The sequence below is a fragment of the Pseudopipra pipra genome, chromosome 21, assembly GCF_036250125.1.
Source record: "Pseudopipra pipra isolate bDixPip1 chromosome 21, bDixPip1.hap1, whole genome shotgun sequence".
Classification (NCBI taxonomy): domain Eukaryota; kingdom Metazoa; phylum Chordata; class Aves; order Passeriformes; family Pipridae; genus Pseudopipra; species Pseudopipra pipra.
In genome coordinates this window covers 10,722,394-10,737,476 of record NC_087569.1, presented here as the reverse complement: position 1 = coordinate 10,737,476, position 15,083 = coordinate 10,722,394, and the positions used below count along the sequence as shown (strand labels likewise).

Sequence of the window (15,083 nt, the reverse complement as noted above, 5' to 3'; positions counted from 1 at the left end):
CGTGGGGATGGATTTGTTGCTTCTTATTTTTCATGGAAAAAGTTTTAACTTGTCTTAATTTTGGTGCTTTCCCTTGCTTTGAGAGTTGTCAAAGTTGGGAATCTGCAGCTCTGCTGGTGTTGGCTCCATGTCCCCTGCTTTCTTCTGGCTCTGCAGTATGGAAGAACATCCTGTTCCCTGTTTGTGTCGTGAGCTGCCTGGTTTTCAGCCTTAGTGAGACAGAACGTTGTAGGGTGAGATGAACCGAAATAAGGAGGTGTTGGCAGGTAATAGAGATCTCTCCTTAAGGTCAGAACTCTCAGCCTATACAGACACATTAATGGGGGGGGGATATTTTAGGTTTGGGGGTTTTTTTGCATTGTGAACAAAAGCAAAAGGGTTTGTGGAGATGGGGGGGAGTTGAATATGGACTGCTTGGAAAAGAGCAGGGGAAAATACACAGGGCAAAAAAGGACCAGGGGAGGTTAAAACAAGGGGGTTGTGTTTGCTTCCCCCTCTCTGAGGTGGGGCAGTGGTGTTTTGTGCCCTATCAGACCTCGGGGATGGGGCTGTGGGGGGTTTGGAGGGGGTTGTGCTACTCATAAATCCATCAGCATCCCCAAAGCAGCTCCCTAATCCTTGGCTCAGACCTGGGCACACACACATGGAGCTGAGCTATCCCACGGGCTGCTTTAACTGAAGCCCTTCAAAGGGGCTTTCCCCTTTGGAAAGTGGTGATTTTATTATGGGTGAAATGAATGAGGTCTCTGGAGATGCCTGATTTATAACCTGTGCCTGGAGGGCCGTGTGCTGTGCTCTGGTGCTCCCTGCTGGGAGCTCTCCTGGCTCCTCCACGGAGGAGAGGCTCTTCCTATGATGCTCCTTGCTGTGGCTACTGCCCCTCGTCCTCCTGCCCTGGGAGCTCAGCCCTGGGCATGTGGCACCTTCCTGCCAGACCCTCTGGAACACCAGGCCTGGTCCTTTGGCAGAGCCCAGACGTGATTCCCCTTTGACACACTGGCTCCAGAGCTCCTCAGTGGGGAGGAGGGAAGAGCTTTTGGAGCAGATGGAGACATATGGAGCCCCTGTCTGACACTGGCGTGTGGAGCACTGACACGAGGAGCAGCTCAGCTCCTAACCCCCCACGGCCACGTGTGCAGCTGGGAGCCTGCCTCAGGGGTTCCCTGGTGGGAACTCCACTGGCAGTGGGGTTTCCTGAAAAGAAAGAAAAATCAGATGCAAGCTGAATTTTCACTGTACTGCGTCACACAGATCCATCCAGTCCCACCTCAGTGCTGTCCCTGTTGGAGGCTGCTGAGCAAGGATTACAGAACATGTGTCTTGCATTGACTTCGTTGCCTCAGAGGCTGTGTTTTGGCTTCAGTCACCTCTGCTTCCTCTCCCCTTCCTTCCCCACCCCCTTCAAAAAGAAAACCAGCAATGCTGGAGGAGAAATTCTGGCTGCACTGGGCAACAAGGGGAGAGGATGGCACTTGGAGGAGAGACTTGGAGGTCTTTGCCAGAGATGTCAGAGCAGTTTTGCCCTGCTGCCCCCCTGGTGGAGGGCCTGCTGAGCCTGGTGTCACACACAGAACCCCCCTGGAGTTAGTGTAACAGCCTTTGGGGCCGTTTGTCCTTCTGACCTTCACAGCACCCTGTGGCATTGTGTCCCACAACTTAATTCCATGTGAGTGAAAGGAGTGCTTCCTGTTTGCTTTCCAAATTGCCTGAAAGCCCCCGTGGCTCATCCGTCATCCCGGTGCCACAGGAAGGTGAGTGATGGCCCCTGCTTTGGCTTGTCCACACTGCAGTGAGCTCACAGACTCCTGTCACCTGCCCCTGTTCAGGCTGGAGCTGCTGGGGTGTGTTTGACCCCATAGGTGGGAGCAGGTGGGTGTTGACATCACCCCAGACACTCAGCCCTGGACCCTTTCCAGCCCTGTGGAGCCTTTGCTGAGGTGAGCACGTGCTGCAAGTGTTTCCTCCTTTTGCTGAATCAAGACCACAAAAGTGCTGCTGCACATGCCCAGGTGAGTGTTTTGGAGTCTGAAAGCAGGGTGGGATGTTTCTGATGGCATTCCCCACCCTTGTGGGGAGCAGGAGGAGGTGATGGGAGTTGTGCTGTGGCTGTGACTGCACTGAGGTTTCAGCCTTCCCCTGGGAGTGGGGAGATGGATCAAAGTGACTCACTGGTTTGTGCACTTCGTGTCCCAGCTTCAAAACCCTTCGTGTTGCCTGGGGGATGTTATTCATTTTTGTACCCAACCTCTGCAGTTTGGATTCAAGAACACTGAAGAGACATTTCAGGCTGTTTCAAGTGAGGTGCCCTCATTTCTGGATAACAGCACTTTCAAAGTAATCCCTGGATCTGGGTTTCCCTCGTGTGTGTTGTCTAGTGTGGGTCTAGAGTGTCTGTCGCTCTACAAGTGCACCTGAAGCACTTCTCTGGCCCTCAAGTAGTGCTCTCTCATTTGTAGCCTCAGGTAGCAGCATGAGCATCTCTTGGTTGTGTCGCATTCCCCTGCTGAGCTCTGCCTGGCACAGCTGCCCCACAATGGCCCAGCATCGCTGCTGGTGCGTCCTGCTGCCTCCAGCCTCCTGTTCTCCCTCAGCTTTCCTGTCCCTGGTGTGGAGGGGATGCTCAAGAGGGATGCCAGGGAACCCGGTCCTTCCTTGGGAGACACTTGTTCACCACTGGAAAGGTTGTTTTATCGGAGCAGGAAAGAAATGTTTGGCTGCCTTGTCGAGGCCGTAGCTCTGATTCTCCTGCTGTGTCTCTGCTGCCCGGGCAGGTGATGTGGCTGCACTTCTGGGGCACAAACCAGTGTGTCTCGTGCAGGTGTGGGGCAAGGGATGGCAGCATTGAAGCACTGCAGGTGCCCAGCCCTGCCCCCAGGCGCTGAGGCCACAAGGACACCACAAATCACAAGGAAAGAGTCTTGGTTTGGGTGGGTTTGTATCTGCCCTGTCCCCTCCTCGCAGCCCCAGGTCCCATCCCTTCCCCGGGAGACCACTGGTGCCGATGTCAAGCATGAAAGGAGGCAGGAGCGAGGGAGAGCAGCAGATGGCACTCGAGCACCAGCCCAGCTCTGCAGTGCGAGCGCTGGGATCGCTTTGGGCTGAGCCGGGCGAGGGGAGCGCGGCCGCTCGGGCTCCAGTCCTTGGAGGGAGATGGGTCATCTTGGGCTATAAGCTGCATCTATAGAATCTTGATTTACATGCTTGGGATGTTCCTCTCTGCTCATGGGTCCAGATTGTATCTCTGCTCGTGCAGGTTTGTCCTTACACAGTGTCTGGACGTGAGATGATAAAGGGAAAGTGTTACTTTTCACTCGCAGAGACCGACCCCTGATTTGCTTGGATATTTTCTGGGATTGTGGTGTGCATTTTCCCCAGAGCATTGAAACAAGATTTTTCTTTTTCTTGAATCAGATCATTTCCTCCCCCGCAGCCAAAATGAAGTGAGCTCATTGTGCTCCCACTGAAAAGAGACTTGGTGTGGAGATGGAAAAGCAAAGTTCAGTGTGTTTGTTACAGAGACAACAGCTGGACACGTATGAATGAGTCAGGGAAAAATGGTCCTGTTGAGGTGGTCATGGGGTGTGCTGGGCATGCAGAGAGATCCCCTGGATGAGGAGCTTTGGCTCCTCTCATCTCACAGGGGACGGTCCCCTCGGTGTCCCAGCGCTGCTGCTGCTCCTTGCAGGGCTGTTTGCAGGGACAGCTGAGCTTCCAAGCATACAAGCCCTGACCCCGGATTCAGACCATGCTCATTCTCCTCTGGACCCCTGGGAGACTTCCCCGTGGCAGCTGAGGTGGGACAAGCCCCCTGAGGTGCCACAGCCTGTGTCAGGCTCTGCTCACCCGGGTTTTGCCCTTGAACAAGACAAGACATCTGGGCTGGGTTTGCCCAGGAATGGGGTGGAAGCACTTGCACGGTGTCTGCTGAGCACCCTTGCCCCTGGCTGTGTGTGCTGGACTCTCCTGTTGTTGAGAATGGGGAGAAAAAAACCACTTGTGAGTGCCCAGCTCTCTCATCTGTGAGACCCATACAAATCCATGGATTTTTGTCAGCAGCTTGACCTCTCGGGCACAGTTCTGGCTCTGCAGCAAAGAGCTGCCCACGTTCTTCCTCTTGCCTGACTCTTCTGTAATGGAAGGGCTAAATGCTTATTACTTTTTTGTAGCCTTTTCCAGTTGCCAATCAAACATGTCTGGTTTGGGGTTTGTTTTGTTTCTGTGTTGCTGGGACGTTGCAGGATGCTCTATCTCACTGTAATTATGGTTCCATCATTGTCTTGGCACGATAACATCTGCTGTCCCTGTGATCTCCCCTTCCCACTTCTATTTCTTTTGAGAATTTCATGGATCCTGATGACCTTCTATTTTCCATAACATCTCATGCATCTCAGTGTACACAGCTGTTTCTCTTGCAGTCCCCTGTCTTTCCATTTACCTCTTTTTTCCTATCAGCATCTCCAATGCATCCCAAATTTCGGCTCATCTGGTTATCAAACCAATATCTCACTGGCTGTCACCTCTGTGAACACGGGACCTTTGCCCCTTGCCTGTCCTCTGAGCACAGTGCACCCTCAGCTCCATCTAAAGGCTTTGCTCCTCTCATTTCACACTTGAAAGTCTATTTTCTCAGGCTTTTTATCTGGAGTGTGCTGTACTCTTTGGCTGCCTGGGTCTGAGGTGCGTCGGTGCCGCAGCTCCTCCTGATGTGCCGTGGGGTGGGTGTGTGGAGGGATGGAGGGAGGTCGTTGTCCCTCAAGGTGAAGTCACTGCTCGTGACAAACTGCAGCCAAGCTGGAGCATGGCAAGGAGAGAAGCTGTGCTGGGTGTGGGGCTGAGGTGGTGAAAAGGCTGGAGAAATATGGGCTCAACTGCTGGTTCTGTGTGACCTTGTTAAAGAGCGTGAGGTCCATGAGTGTGATGAACGGAGGTACTTCAGGTTTTATTCCATTCTGGCACCTCTTATTACTAGGACTTTACCAGTATGCCTATCCTCTTAAAAATATTAATTAAAAAATCAGTCCTATAGCTGCTGCAGATGGACTAATAAAACTCTGGGATGTGACAGGACCTTAAATCTCTGCTTTGTCCCCTGTCTGTAAAGCATGCATCCCAGTTCTCCACCTCCCATGCCCATGTGTGACCCTGGCTCTGCCCCTCTGTGCATCTCCAGGCCCAGCCTGGCCCAGGGCACTTGATGATGCTGCAGCAAAACTAATCCTGAGACTATTAAAGGCATGTGGATTTTTGTCATTTCAGTTCCCTCAGCTCACGGTCTGTGTAGATCTGAGCTGGGACTGTCCTGTTCTTGAGGGGCTTTGCAGAAGTTTGGCACCCAGAAGGTGAGACAGAGAAGGAGGGAGCAGGTAGGGAGCTGGTGGAGATTAAGGAATAACTTTGTAGATGGATGGAAATCACACCGTGTTTGCATCATCGCTTTTCCTCTTTCCGGAGTGTGTTTATGCAGAGATGGGTTTTACACAGATCTGCATTGCATGTGGGTGCTTGTACCTAAGTAGGGCTGTGAAACCATGGATTAGGGGTTCTAGTCATCCAAAGGGAGTTCTGTGGCTGTCGGGGTGGATGAGGACTACCTGATTTGGGAGGAGAGATGCCCCTGTGAGATGTGAGGCAGTGGGTTTGGTGAGGATTCAGCTCTGTGTCCTCACCCAGGCAGAGCTGTGGGAGCAGACCTGGGTGTGGGGGCACCTTCCACTGGGCTTTTGTCCCTGGAAAGGGAGGAAGGCACAGGAAAGCACAGCAAGCCCTGGCTCCAAAACAGGGGCTCAGGTGTTGGGCCAAGTGTGGATCTGGAATGGGCCAAACCCAATGGGAATCACATAGGGAATAAGCATTATAGGGAATAATCTCTATCACTTAATGCTTCAATGACTCTGGAATAATTGGCTGTTTCCTGGGCATATCCAGATGAGCTGAAGTGTTCTCCCTGTTGCCTTTTGTACAGCAGTGATTTTTCAGAGACCTGACTGCCCACCTCTCCCTTTACCTCCTGGGTCCCCCTCCCTCAAATTTCTCCCGGAGTTTGTATTTTTCCCCCAACAATGTCTCTGAAGAATCACAAACGTGTAACACGTGTCCCAGCGCTTGGATTTTAATAACGTGCAGCAACCCCCATCAGCACAGGCAATTTCACATTCAGCACATTATTGCTATTTAAAGCGCCGAGGTATAAAAATGATTGGCAATCCGGCTCTGCCAGCGCCGCCGCCGCCAGGTTGGGATTTTTAATGTTGGTTGCTCTGCGCAGTCGTTCCCTCACCTTTGACTTGCAGATTTCCCAGCGTCAAAATAGCAGAATCATTTTGGGTTGTAACAGGCACTTTGCTTGCTGCTGAAAAGAGGTAATTATCATTAAATGTGCGGGGGCTGGCTGTACACAGACACACCCGCACGGCCGCGGCTGCTCCTGGTCCCAGCCCAGCCTTTCCCTGGCTTTGCAAATACATTTTACCTGAGCTGCTGGGTTTTGGGGACGTGGGGGCAGCGGGCAGGTGGGGTATTATGTTGTCTCTCTGTAATGGTTATGGAGGAGGGAGGCCAGCAGGGTTTGTCCCAGAGATGCTGCTCCACAAGGGCTGGTGGTTCCCGTGTTCCTGGGGCTGTGACAGGGATGTCACCGGGGCCCAGAGGGGTTGGCTGGGCCAGGGCTGTTTACAGGAACGTGTTGCTCTGGGTTAATGTACAGTATGATTAAAGATGAGACCTTTGTGGATTTCTGTTTAAGGCCACCTCACCCTGCTTACCTTAAAGTATGAGGTGAACCAGAAAACAGCCTTTCTTATGTGAAGACAAGACTTTGTCTTCACTGGGATAATGGCCCTAGAGTTTTTTGTATGTGCCATACAAAATCTAGTGAATACAAGGTAGGTGGGTAGTTTCTGTCCTGAGGTTGCTTTCTGAGGTCCTTACTCCACACCCTGTGGCACAAGCTTCAGCACCTTCTGGGCTGGGAAAGGGGGAATCTTTTGGGTGATCTTGGAGAAACCTCTCGTGCAGATGTGGAGTGTGGAAAGCCCTGGGAAAAGGCTGGAGCCAGGGAGCTGATGGCAGCACTTTGTCACTGTATTTACACTTGCACTGGCCCAACGTGAAGCGTTTGGCTCTCCTCCACTTGCGGAAGGGATTAGCTACTTCATAACATCCAGACAAGATAATCTCTCCAATTTTGCCTGGAAGAAGTCCCTGACAAAGAGCAGCAAAGCTACAATAATGCCAGATGAAACAGTAATTGAGTTTACCTTCTTATTACTTTCTCAGCTAAGTTTGTGTTGGTTTGAATTTAATTTTTTTGTTGTTGTTGATACAGAACAACAAAACACTGTCCCTGGGTTGATTCAGACCAGCAGAGTTACATCTGTGGTGAACCTCAGTGGCACAAGGAGGTGAGAAAAGAGGGGAAGGGGAGTGACTGGGAAAAGTTACACATGGCATAAGTAACAGGACATGTTCCATCTGCACTGGAGCAAAGCTGCAAAATCGGGCAAGCAATGATGCCTACAGGAGGCATTTGCCAGTACCACATTATCCCAATAATATTTTAAGGGTGACATAAGAGGGTGCTGTCAATCCTGGCCTCCACACAAAACACATCATCCTTATTTCCTTTCTCTGCTCACTAAGCAATAGCCATGTATATTTTTTAATGGGTTGTCCTTTGGATTCTTTTTCTTTGTCATCCAGTTTCAAAGCTCTAAAGGTCACATTTTTCAAGTTCTTTCCTTGGAGTATCAAAGACTATACATCTACTTTAAACAAAAACTAAAAACCCAGCAATTTTAGAAAACCACTTCACAGAGAGGGACTTGGGAAAGCTCTAAACATCATCACGAAAGCTCAGTGCTCCCAGCTCAGCTTTAAGAGCAGTTTGATTTTGCTTAACTATAACCAGTTCATAAGTGTATTTACACTTAGAAATTGCACATTTGTAGTTGTGCCTGTTCATAGACAAGTTTTGAAAAACAAGTGTTAAATGCCCAGTTCTTGTTTCAGTCAGTAAAATGTTTGGTTCTGGCTCACCCCAGCTCCAGGTTCTGCACCACTCCAGCATCCCACTGGACCACAAACCCTCGGGGTGGGATGGGGGCTGTCACCTCAGTCTGTTGTGTTCAGACTGAGCTCAGGCAGGCACTGATGCCAGTTTAGCCTCCTCTGTGCCCCCTCCAGGAGAACACATGATGCCCAATGTGGCAATGGGTTAGAGGGGAGAGAGGTGATGCCCGACCCAGCCGAGAGTTTTCGGTACGGATTAACCCATCAGTGTGATTTGAATGAGGGTGGAGTGGCAGAGTGAGTTCATCACAGTGCAGAGCTCCACAGGGCATGGCAGCACCTCGTCCTGCAGGAGCTGGAGCCTGGCAGGCAGGCTTGCTGGGCCACCAGCTGGGCTCACACAGGTCTCATACGTGTTTCAGTGTGAACATCAACCACCATGTGGCAGGTGGGTGATGCTGGAAGGGAAATGAAGGACCCAAAGATCTGGATCCTAGAAGGGGCAAGGGGAGCATTGTTATAGATCTTGTCACCCAGAATCTCTTTCAGAACTCTCTCTCCTAACCAAGCCTGTTCTAATTATTTGCATAGCTTGATCTTGACATCAGTGGAAACTCCAGCTGAACTTTGGCCAAGAAGGGACGGGTATGTCAGGGCCAGTTGCTTAATTATGTTTACATCTAAATTGCTGCAGTAGATCTTCACTTCCTCGAAAGTGATTTTCCTTCTGCTCTTTAATTTCATAGAACAATATGAAAGACATGAATCTTCATGAAACTCCTCTCCTAATGCAGCAGAGACTCCACAGTGTTTGCAGGCTTTGCTTTTCATCAGAAGAGGTCCCGGGGGAGGTTCAAGGTAGGATCCTTGCCATCCTGGCTCAGCAATCACAGAAAGCCAAATAAATAAGGCAGGAAGTTGGCAAAGCCCTGATTCAGCAAAGGCAGAAGCACAAATTCAGCATTAACCTCTCTTAAGATGATTTGGAACATAAGAGTTAATCTTATCGCTGCCCAAAAGTCAGACCAAGAATCCAGGACCTTGACAGTGGGCACATCAGTGCTTTAAATCCAAGGGGAGAGGGTGCTTAAAGCTGAGGAATTGCTTAAATATGGGAAAAGCATGCTCCCTGGTAGGAGGTAATAACTCAAAGACTGGGGTTTGGTCCATGGTCTGGTGTGGTTTTGGCCAAGGCACTGATGCCCTGAGGGAGGATGAGGGCGGCAGCACGGGCGGGTGGACAAGTCTGGAGGAGGCTGCTGTGGGGGCCCAGTGGCTCCTCCTCACTCCCATCCCCTCACCAGGGAAGACTGGAGATCTCTGGGCAGCACGGAAAAGGTCTGGAGCCTGCGGGGGGGGTGTCAGGGCCTCAGTTCAGTGATGGGCTGCAGTGCTCCCCCTGCCCAGCCAGCACAGCCCTCACCCACCCCAGCGTGGTCACGCTGGTGAGGCCTCTTGGATGTGAGAGGGTCCGTGTATGATCAGGGTGAGGGTCAGCGGGGATCAAAATCCCCTCCCGGGTGAGGGGTGCAGTGTGTGCCCGTGTGGGTGCACCCGGCTGGAGCAGAGGGAGGGAGCACAGGATGGCTCTTGGAGAGGTGTGTTTGCAGTTTGAGTGGTGTGACATCCCCCAGGAGGAGGCCTGAGGCTCTCCCAGCCCGGGGCGGCCGGAGCAGGCGGGACACGGCTCCCACAGCAGGCAGGGCCCGGCTTCCTCTCCCCTGAGCTCCTCATGCGTATCTGATCTGCACCTCCGTGGTGATGTGGGTAGAATTGAATTATGGGGCTTTAACGTAGTTACAGCTACATTTCCCAGGCACATTTCTTCCTGACGTACAATGCTGGAATTCAGGATCTGGCCATAGGCTGTGGATGACTTCTTGTCTCCCAGGCTTGCTGCAGCCTTGCCACGTGCTGTGCCAGGCCCTGGCTGGAAAGGCAAACTTGGGAGCTCAGTTCACATCTGCTGCTGGAAAAGCAGTGAATTATGTGGAAAGCCAGTGAATTACATTAAGGGTGACTCCAGGGTGAGGGAACCAGGGAGCTTTGGTGACAGCCCTGTGTGTGCACTGCACGATGCTGTAGCAGGGAGAAGAGTGGCTGGAGAACAGCCCCTTGCACAGAGAGGGTCCTACAGTTGGGCCTGGGTTTATCCTTGTTTTCCAGCTGCAGGAAAATACCTTCAAAGGTGCACGGATGAACAGTTGGTCTTTAGCCAATATGCATGTTAAGGTGACTATGAGATTTTTATGCCCATTGAAGATCTGTGCTGGCATGGTCTAAAACTTCATGTAAACTTTCTTGCTCGTCTCCTTTGATGTGAACCTAATGGTCATGGAATTTGCTGTATCAGCAATAAGAATCATTTGATTAACCAGAGAAGCAAATAAAGGAGTTAACTCTAAAGTCAGACAGGAAACATCAGGAAATGATGGGTTTGCCATTTCCATTGTGCCAGAGGTGCAGGAATGCCCAAACTTCAAAATGTGAGGGTTCCCCATCATCTACAGAGAGGAAGCTTTGCCTATCAACCTTTCAGGGTGTTTTCATCAGTTCTGATCTGCCTGTAGTTAGTTTAGAGCGATGGTGTCCTCTGGGGAGTGACTTGTTTTTCCTACCCCTGATTCAGCTCCATACTTGTGAATTTTAAGTGCATGTGCACATATAAATGAGTGCCTGTATTTATACAGATCCTGCCAGTGCACGTTTTGCAATAATTCTCCTTGGATGCTCTTGCTCTCTCCCACAGTCGATTTTTTTGAATGACATGGAGCTGATAATAGATGTGGTTTCAGTGTGATCGGGCTGGCTTGTCTTATTCCACCTCTCCTGGTTTTGAGCAAGAATGTGAGGACTTGCTGTGTCTCTTTTAGATTCCATCATGAAAGGAATAATTGAGATTGAGCTTCTTAGTCACTCAATGCGGAAGGTCAGGGAATTAATGCTGTGTTACACCAGGCCATTCATTTACTGGGCCTCCTTTACTGTCTGTAGAGGAAAACAAATGTGCCTCAGAGAAGGTAACACATCTTCAACACCACGCACAGCCCCAGCCTCTGATAATACACACTGTTTATCTTTATTTTGGGGGTGTTCCAGGATAGTTTTATCATCATAATTGATTAGTGGCAACGGAGAAAAAAAATCCAGGAGTAACAGGAAGAAATGATTCCAGTGAATCCATTGACTCAGTGGTAGCATTGATCTACTTCTGGGAATTATTTATAGGAGAAGATTCATAGTTAATAATATTAGTTTGGACTTTGGGAGCAGTTTATCAGTGGCTCTTAAAGGCCTTTGGTAAAAATTAATCAGGTAGAGAAATAAGTTAGACAGCCTGGTTTTGGGAGAGGGAAGAAAATGGGATTCCTGGCATAACTGTCTACCCCAGAGCGAGAGACAATGCAAGGGGTAACTTGGGGTGCTTGGATATGTCCAAGCACAGGAGTGGGAGGACGGATTTCCAGCTGCTCAATCAGCCAGTGCAGCTGGGAAAAGGTCCTTGGAAAAGTCCCCACTAAACCCCTCGTTCAGATGAAGCCAAGGTGTCCACAGGACAGTCACCTGAGCCAGATCCAGCAGGGAGAACTGCCCGGGGACAGCACTAACCCTCCTCCTCCCCTGCCTCTCCTCCCCGGTTTGTTTTTGGTTTTAGCTTAATTGATCTGTATCCTGCAATCCTACCCGCAGGAGGAATGACACATCTGAAAAAAGCAGGAGGATTTGTTTAAAGTGAGCTGCTTGGGTTTTTCAGTGTGTGTATATATAGAATTGCCTGGAAGTAGTAAATAGAATTAAACACTGTGGTTCTGAAAAACAAAATTCTCAGGGCTGTCTGTTGATTTCAAAGCTGATGAAAACAAAGCAGGCTTTGAAATCTTTTCTCGCAGAGCTTCCCCCTCCTCCCTTATCATATGAAAGATGGGCTTGATAATATTTGGGTTTTATTCTTCTTTTGAAACAGTTGAAAAAAATGCTGTTTTCTCAGTTAAGATGAAAATCCTGATGTTTTTAATAAGGTCAGTGTAATGTCTTCATTAGCAAATGCTAAAATGAAAATGCAGATCTGGAACTTGACCAGGAAAAACTTCAGTGTCTACCCAAAATAGAGAGTCACATTTGCAACAGGTGTGAACCAGTGCTGCTTCCCTAAAATTACTGGTTCTGGGATAACCTATTGCAGTTTAGGGACTGGCTGCTGTGTTTTTAAGTAACTCCCAAACTGGAGTGGTTTTTGTTTGTTTTCCTGGGACAGTGCCTGGCCCTGGGCTCTGTGAACGCCGGGGGTGGGCAGGGCTTGGTGTTGGGTTTGGTGGTTTCCTTTCAGATGATGGAGCAGCTGGAAACAAAGGGAGGGACTGGCGACCTGGGAAGAGGTGTAGAGCTCACCATGAGGAAATGCAGGTGGATGTTAGTGGACAGACAGCCTAAAATAAAACCAAAAATATCCGACCCACCAAGTCAGTGGTGGGTTGAAATTTTGTTTACAAACGTCACAATGAAGCTGTTGGGTGCTGAGCACTTTAAAGGCTGTCCTCCACTATGAATTCCAGACACACATAGAAAGTCTTTGCCCAGCTTTCTGGAGATGTGGATGGTATCTGGACAGCCCTGACCCTCCTGACTGGTCTGAAACCACGGACTCCAAAGACATCTCTTTCCTCCTCTGTGCTGTATCTTCTCCAAGACAGGGTTGCCACAGCCCATCTCCCAGTGTCTCTGCACTGTGCTACACACACTGGGGTAACACCAAAGGCACAGATGCATCAGGAAGACCAATTGTTTGCAATGACATATTCTGCATTTTAAATGATCTTTGATTTCCTGGCAGCTCCCCAGTGTATCACCCCCTGTAATTCTGTCTAAATAATGTTTGTCAGGTGAAGCCACAGCTGGGCAGCAGACAGACCAGTCCACAGAGCACTGCTCCTCACCAGGGACTTCCAAAACCCACCGGCCGATCAATCTCCACAGCTCACTGAATGATAGATGGAACATAATATAGATCATTATTTCTTCCCTATGTGTGAAAATGAATTATTCAGTAAAGATTTAGATCCTTTTTTATTATGACATTGAATTTATAGAGCATACAAAACATAAATGCAGATTTCTCCAGCAGCAGAGAGATGAACTTGTTCTCCAGGCAGTGCAAGGTGGATGTAGCCCCTTGGCATCGCTGCACGGCAGAGATGGGATGTCCAAACAGCCAGAGCACTGGGCTGCAGCCTGGGCAATTAGGACCTGCTCTGAGCTCAGCTGCCAGCCTGCTTACCTGCCATAGCATTCCCAAACCCCCCTAGCTGGTTTAGGAGCCCAAGATCTCTTCTCTGTTTCAGAAATCAGGCTCTCAGGAGCCATGTGTCTTCAGGGAGATTTGGGATCTCACGTCACCTTGACCTTAAAAATGCTGATCTCAACAAACTCTGCATCTCAGTGTCTGATCTGAAACAAGAGTTGTGAAAATTGAAAGGCAATTGGTGAGACTGAAACCTGCTAATGAGAGGCGGTGCTATGTGAGTACATGGACAGACGTGGTCTGTCTGCAGAGCCACTGTGCAGAATTTGGGCTGGTTTGTACCAATAGCAGTAACTTTCCTTGTTATTGGAATAAATGCTCCAACTTTTAATTGTGCAGCCTGGGAGAACATTACCCCTGACCAGCAGTTACAGATGTCAGCTTCGCAGTTCATTAGCTGCTTCCCAAAGTCCACTGGGAGTTTGGATTTTTAGCACGAACATTAGAGGTCGGAGAGAAGGAGAGCAGAGGGCAAGCCTGCAAACTCTCCTTGGGGTGGAGAAAAGTCTGGGATCAGGGCTGGGACAGCACCTTTGGGGATGGGTGCTGTGACGTGCCAGCCACGGAGCAGGACAGCGGGTCCTGGTTTGTCACCCGTGGGCACGGATGCTGAATGTGCCCCTGGAGCATCCCTGGTGCCGTGGGTGCAGCTTTTGCTCCCTGAGAGCAGTGGGTGCAGAGAAACAGCAAAACTGGGCACCTGCCTGGACCCAGCCTTGGCTCTGGGAGAGGCCAGAAAGAGAACGTACCGATAAAGTCTTCCCAAAGCCATTTGAGCTGTAATGTTCGCTGATTGAAGGGATAACAGCGGAGATTTCCTTTTAATGTATAGAAATCCTAATTTCTTTGTGAGCCATAAGCAGCTGCACTGAAGTTCCCTCTGTCCATCAGCAATATCTGTCTTGTGCCTGTTCATTCTGGAACCCCTTTAAAATTCTGCACTGCAGCCAGAGAGATTAAAGGGCAGGAACTGCACTCCTGACTAGTAATTTCCCAGTGATTATTACGAGAAATAGCTAAAATCTAAAGGAAGCTCAGAGGGGTGAGAAAAAGACTGCTCTTTAATCCCCCCCCTCCATTTCCTTTGCAGGTTGGTGCCGCTCACCCTGCTGGGGCAGGGCCAGGTCAGCCCCTCTCCTGGCTGGAGCAGTTGGGGTGTTCCCTGCCCGCTTGGAGGAGCGGAGCCTGCCCTGCTGCTGAACCAGAGTTCAGCACTTCATGGCAAAGCAAACCCAGTAAAGGGGATTATGTCCCATTTTACAGGGGTCGGCAGCAGAGCATGAAGGGGAGCATTTCTCCATTGGGCCTGACCTCCTAGCCCTGCACACATCTGCTCGTTCCCACCTCGTTCATTAGTCCCTGCTGGAAAGAGCATGCACATGCTGCCCCCACCCCCAATAAAAATATAATCCCTGAGCTGGAAATAGTTGGCCACCCCAAAATAGCTCTTGCAGGCACGGCTGCTGAGCCAGGAAGGCTTCGGTTGGGAGGCACTCGGTCCCGGGTGAGCAGAGGTACTCAAAATCCATGGATGTTTCTGAAAATGTAGGGCAATGTGGCTCAGTCTCTTTGGGTGGGCGGCCCTCGCTCCTGCGCAGTGCTCCTTAATTTGTGGGAAGCTGATTGCTTTTACCTTAGATAATTACACCAATACTTGGCAGCCCCATCACCGCTCTCGCCCCACACTGCAAAGTGTTGGTCAAATGCTGAGTGTGAAATGCAGGAGCTGAGGGCACACACTGGCACCTGGCTGGGTGGTGCCTGCTGGGGCCCAAGG

At 50.2% G+C, this 15,083-nt stretch overlaps 1 long non-coding RNA gene across 1 annotated transcript; it reads left to right on the top strand.

The window, feature by feature from the left end:
* Window positions 1-822: 822 nt before the first annotated feature.
* LOC135425646 (uncharacterized) lies at window positions 823-14,722 on the top strand. Its single transcript, XR_010435681.1, has 2 exons — window positions 823-7,242; window positions 7,325-14,722. It is a non-coding gene; the product is annotated as an uncharacterized LOC135425646 (long non-coding RNA).
* Window positions 14,723-15,083: the final 361 nt, after the last annotated feature.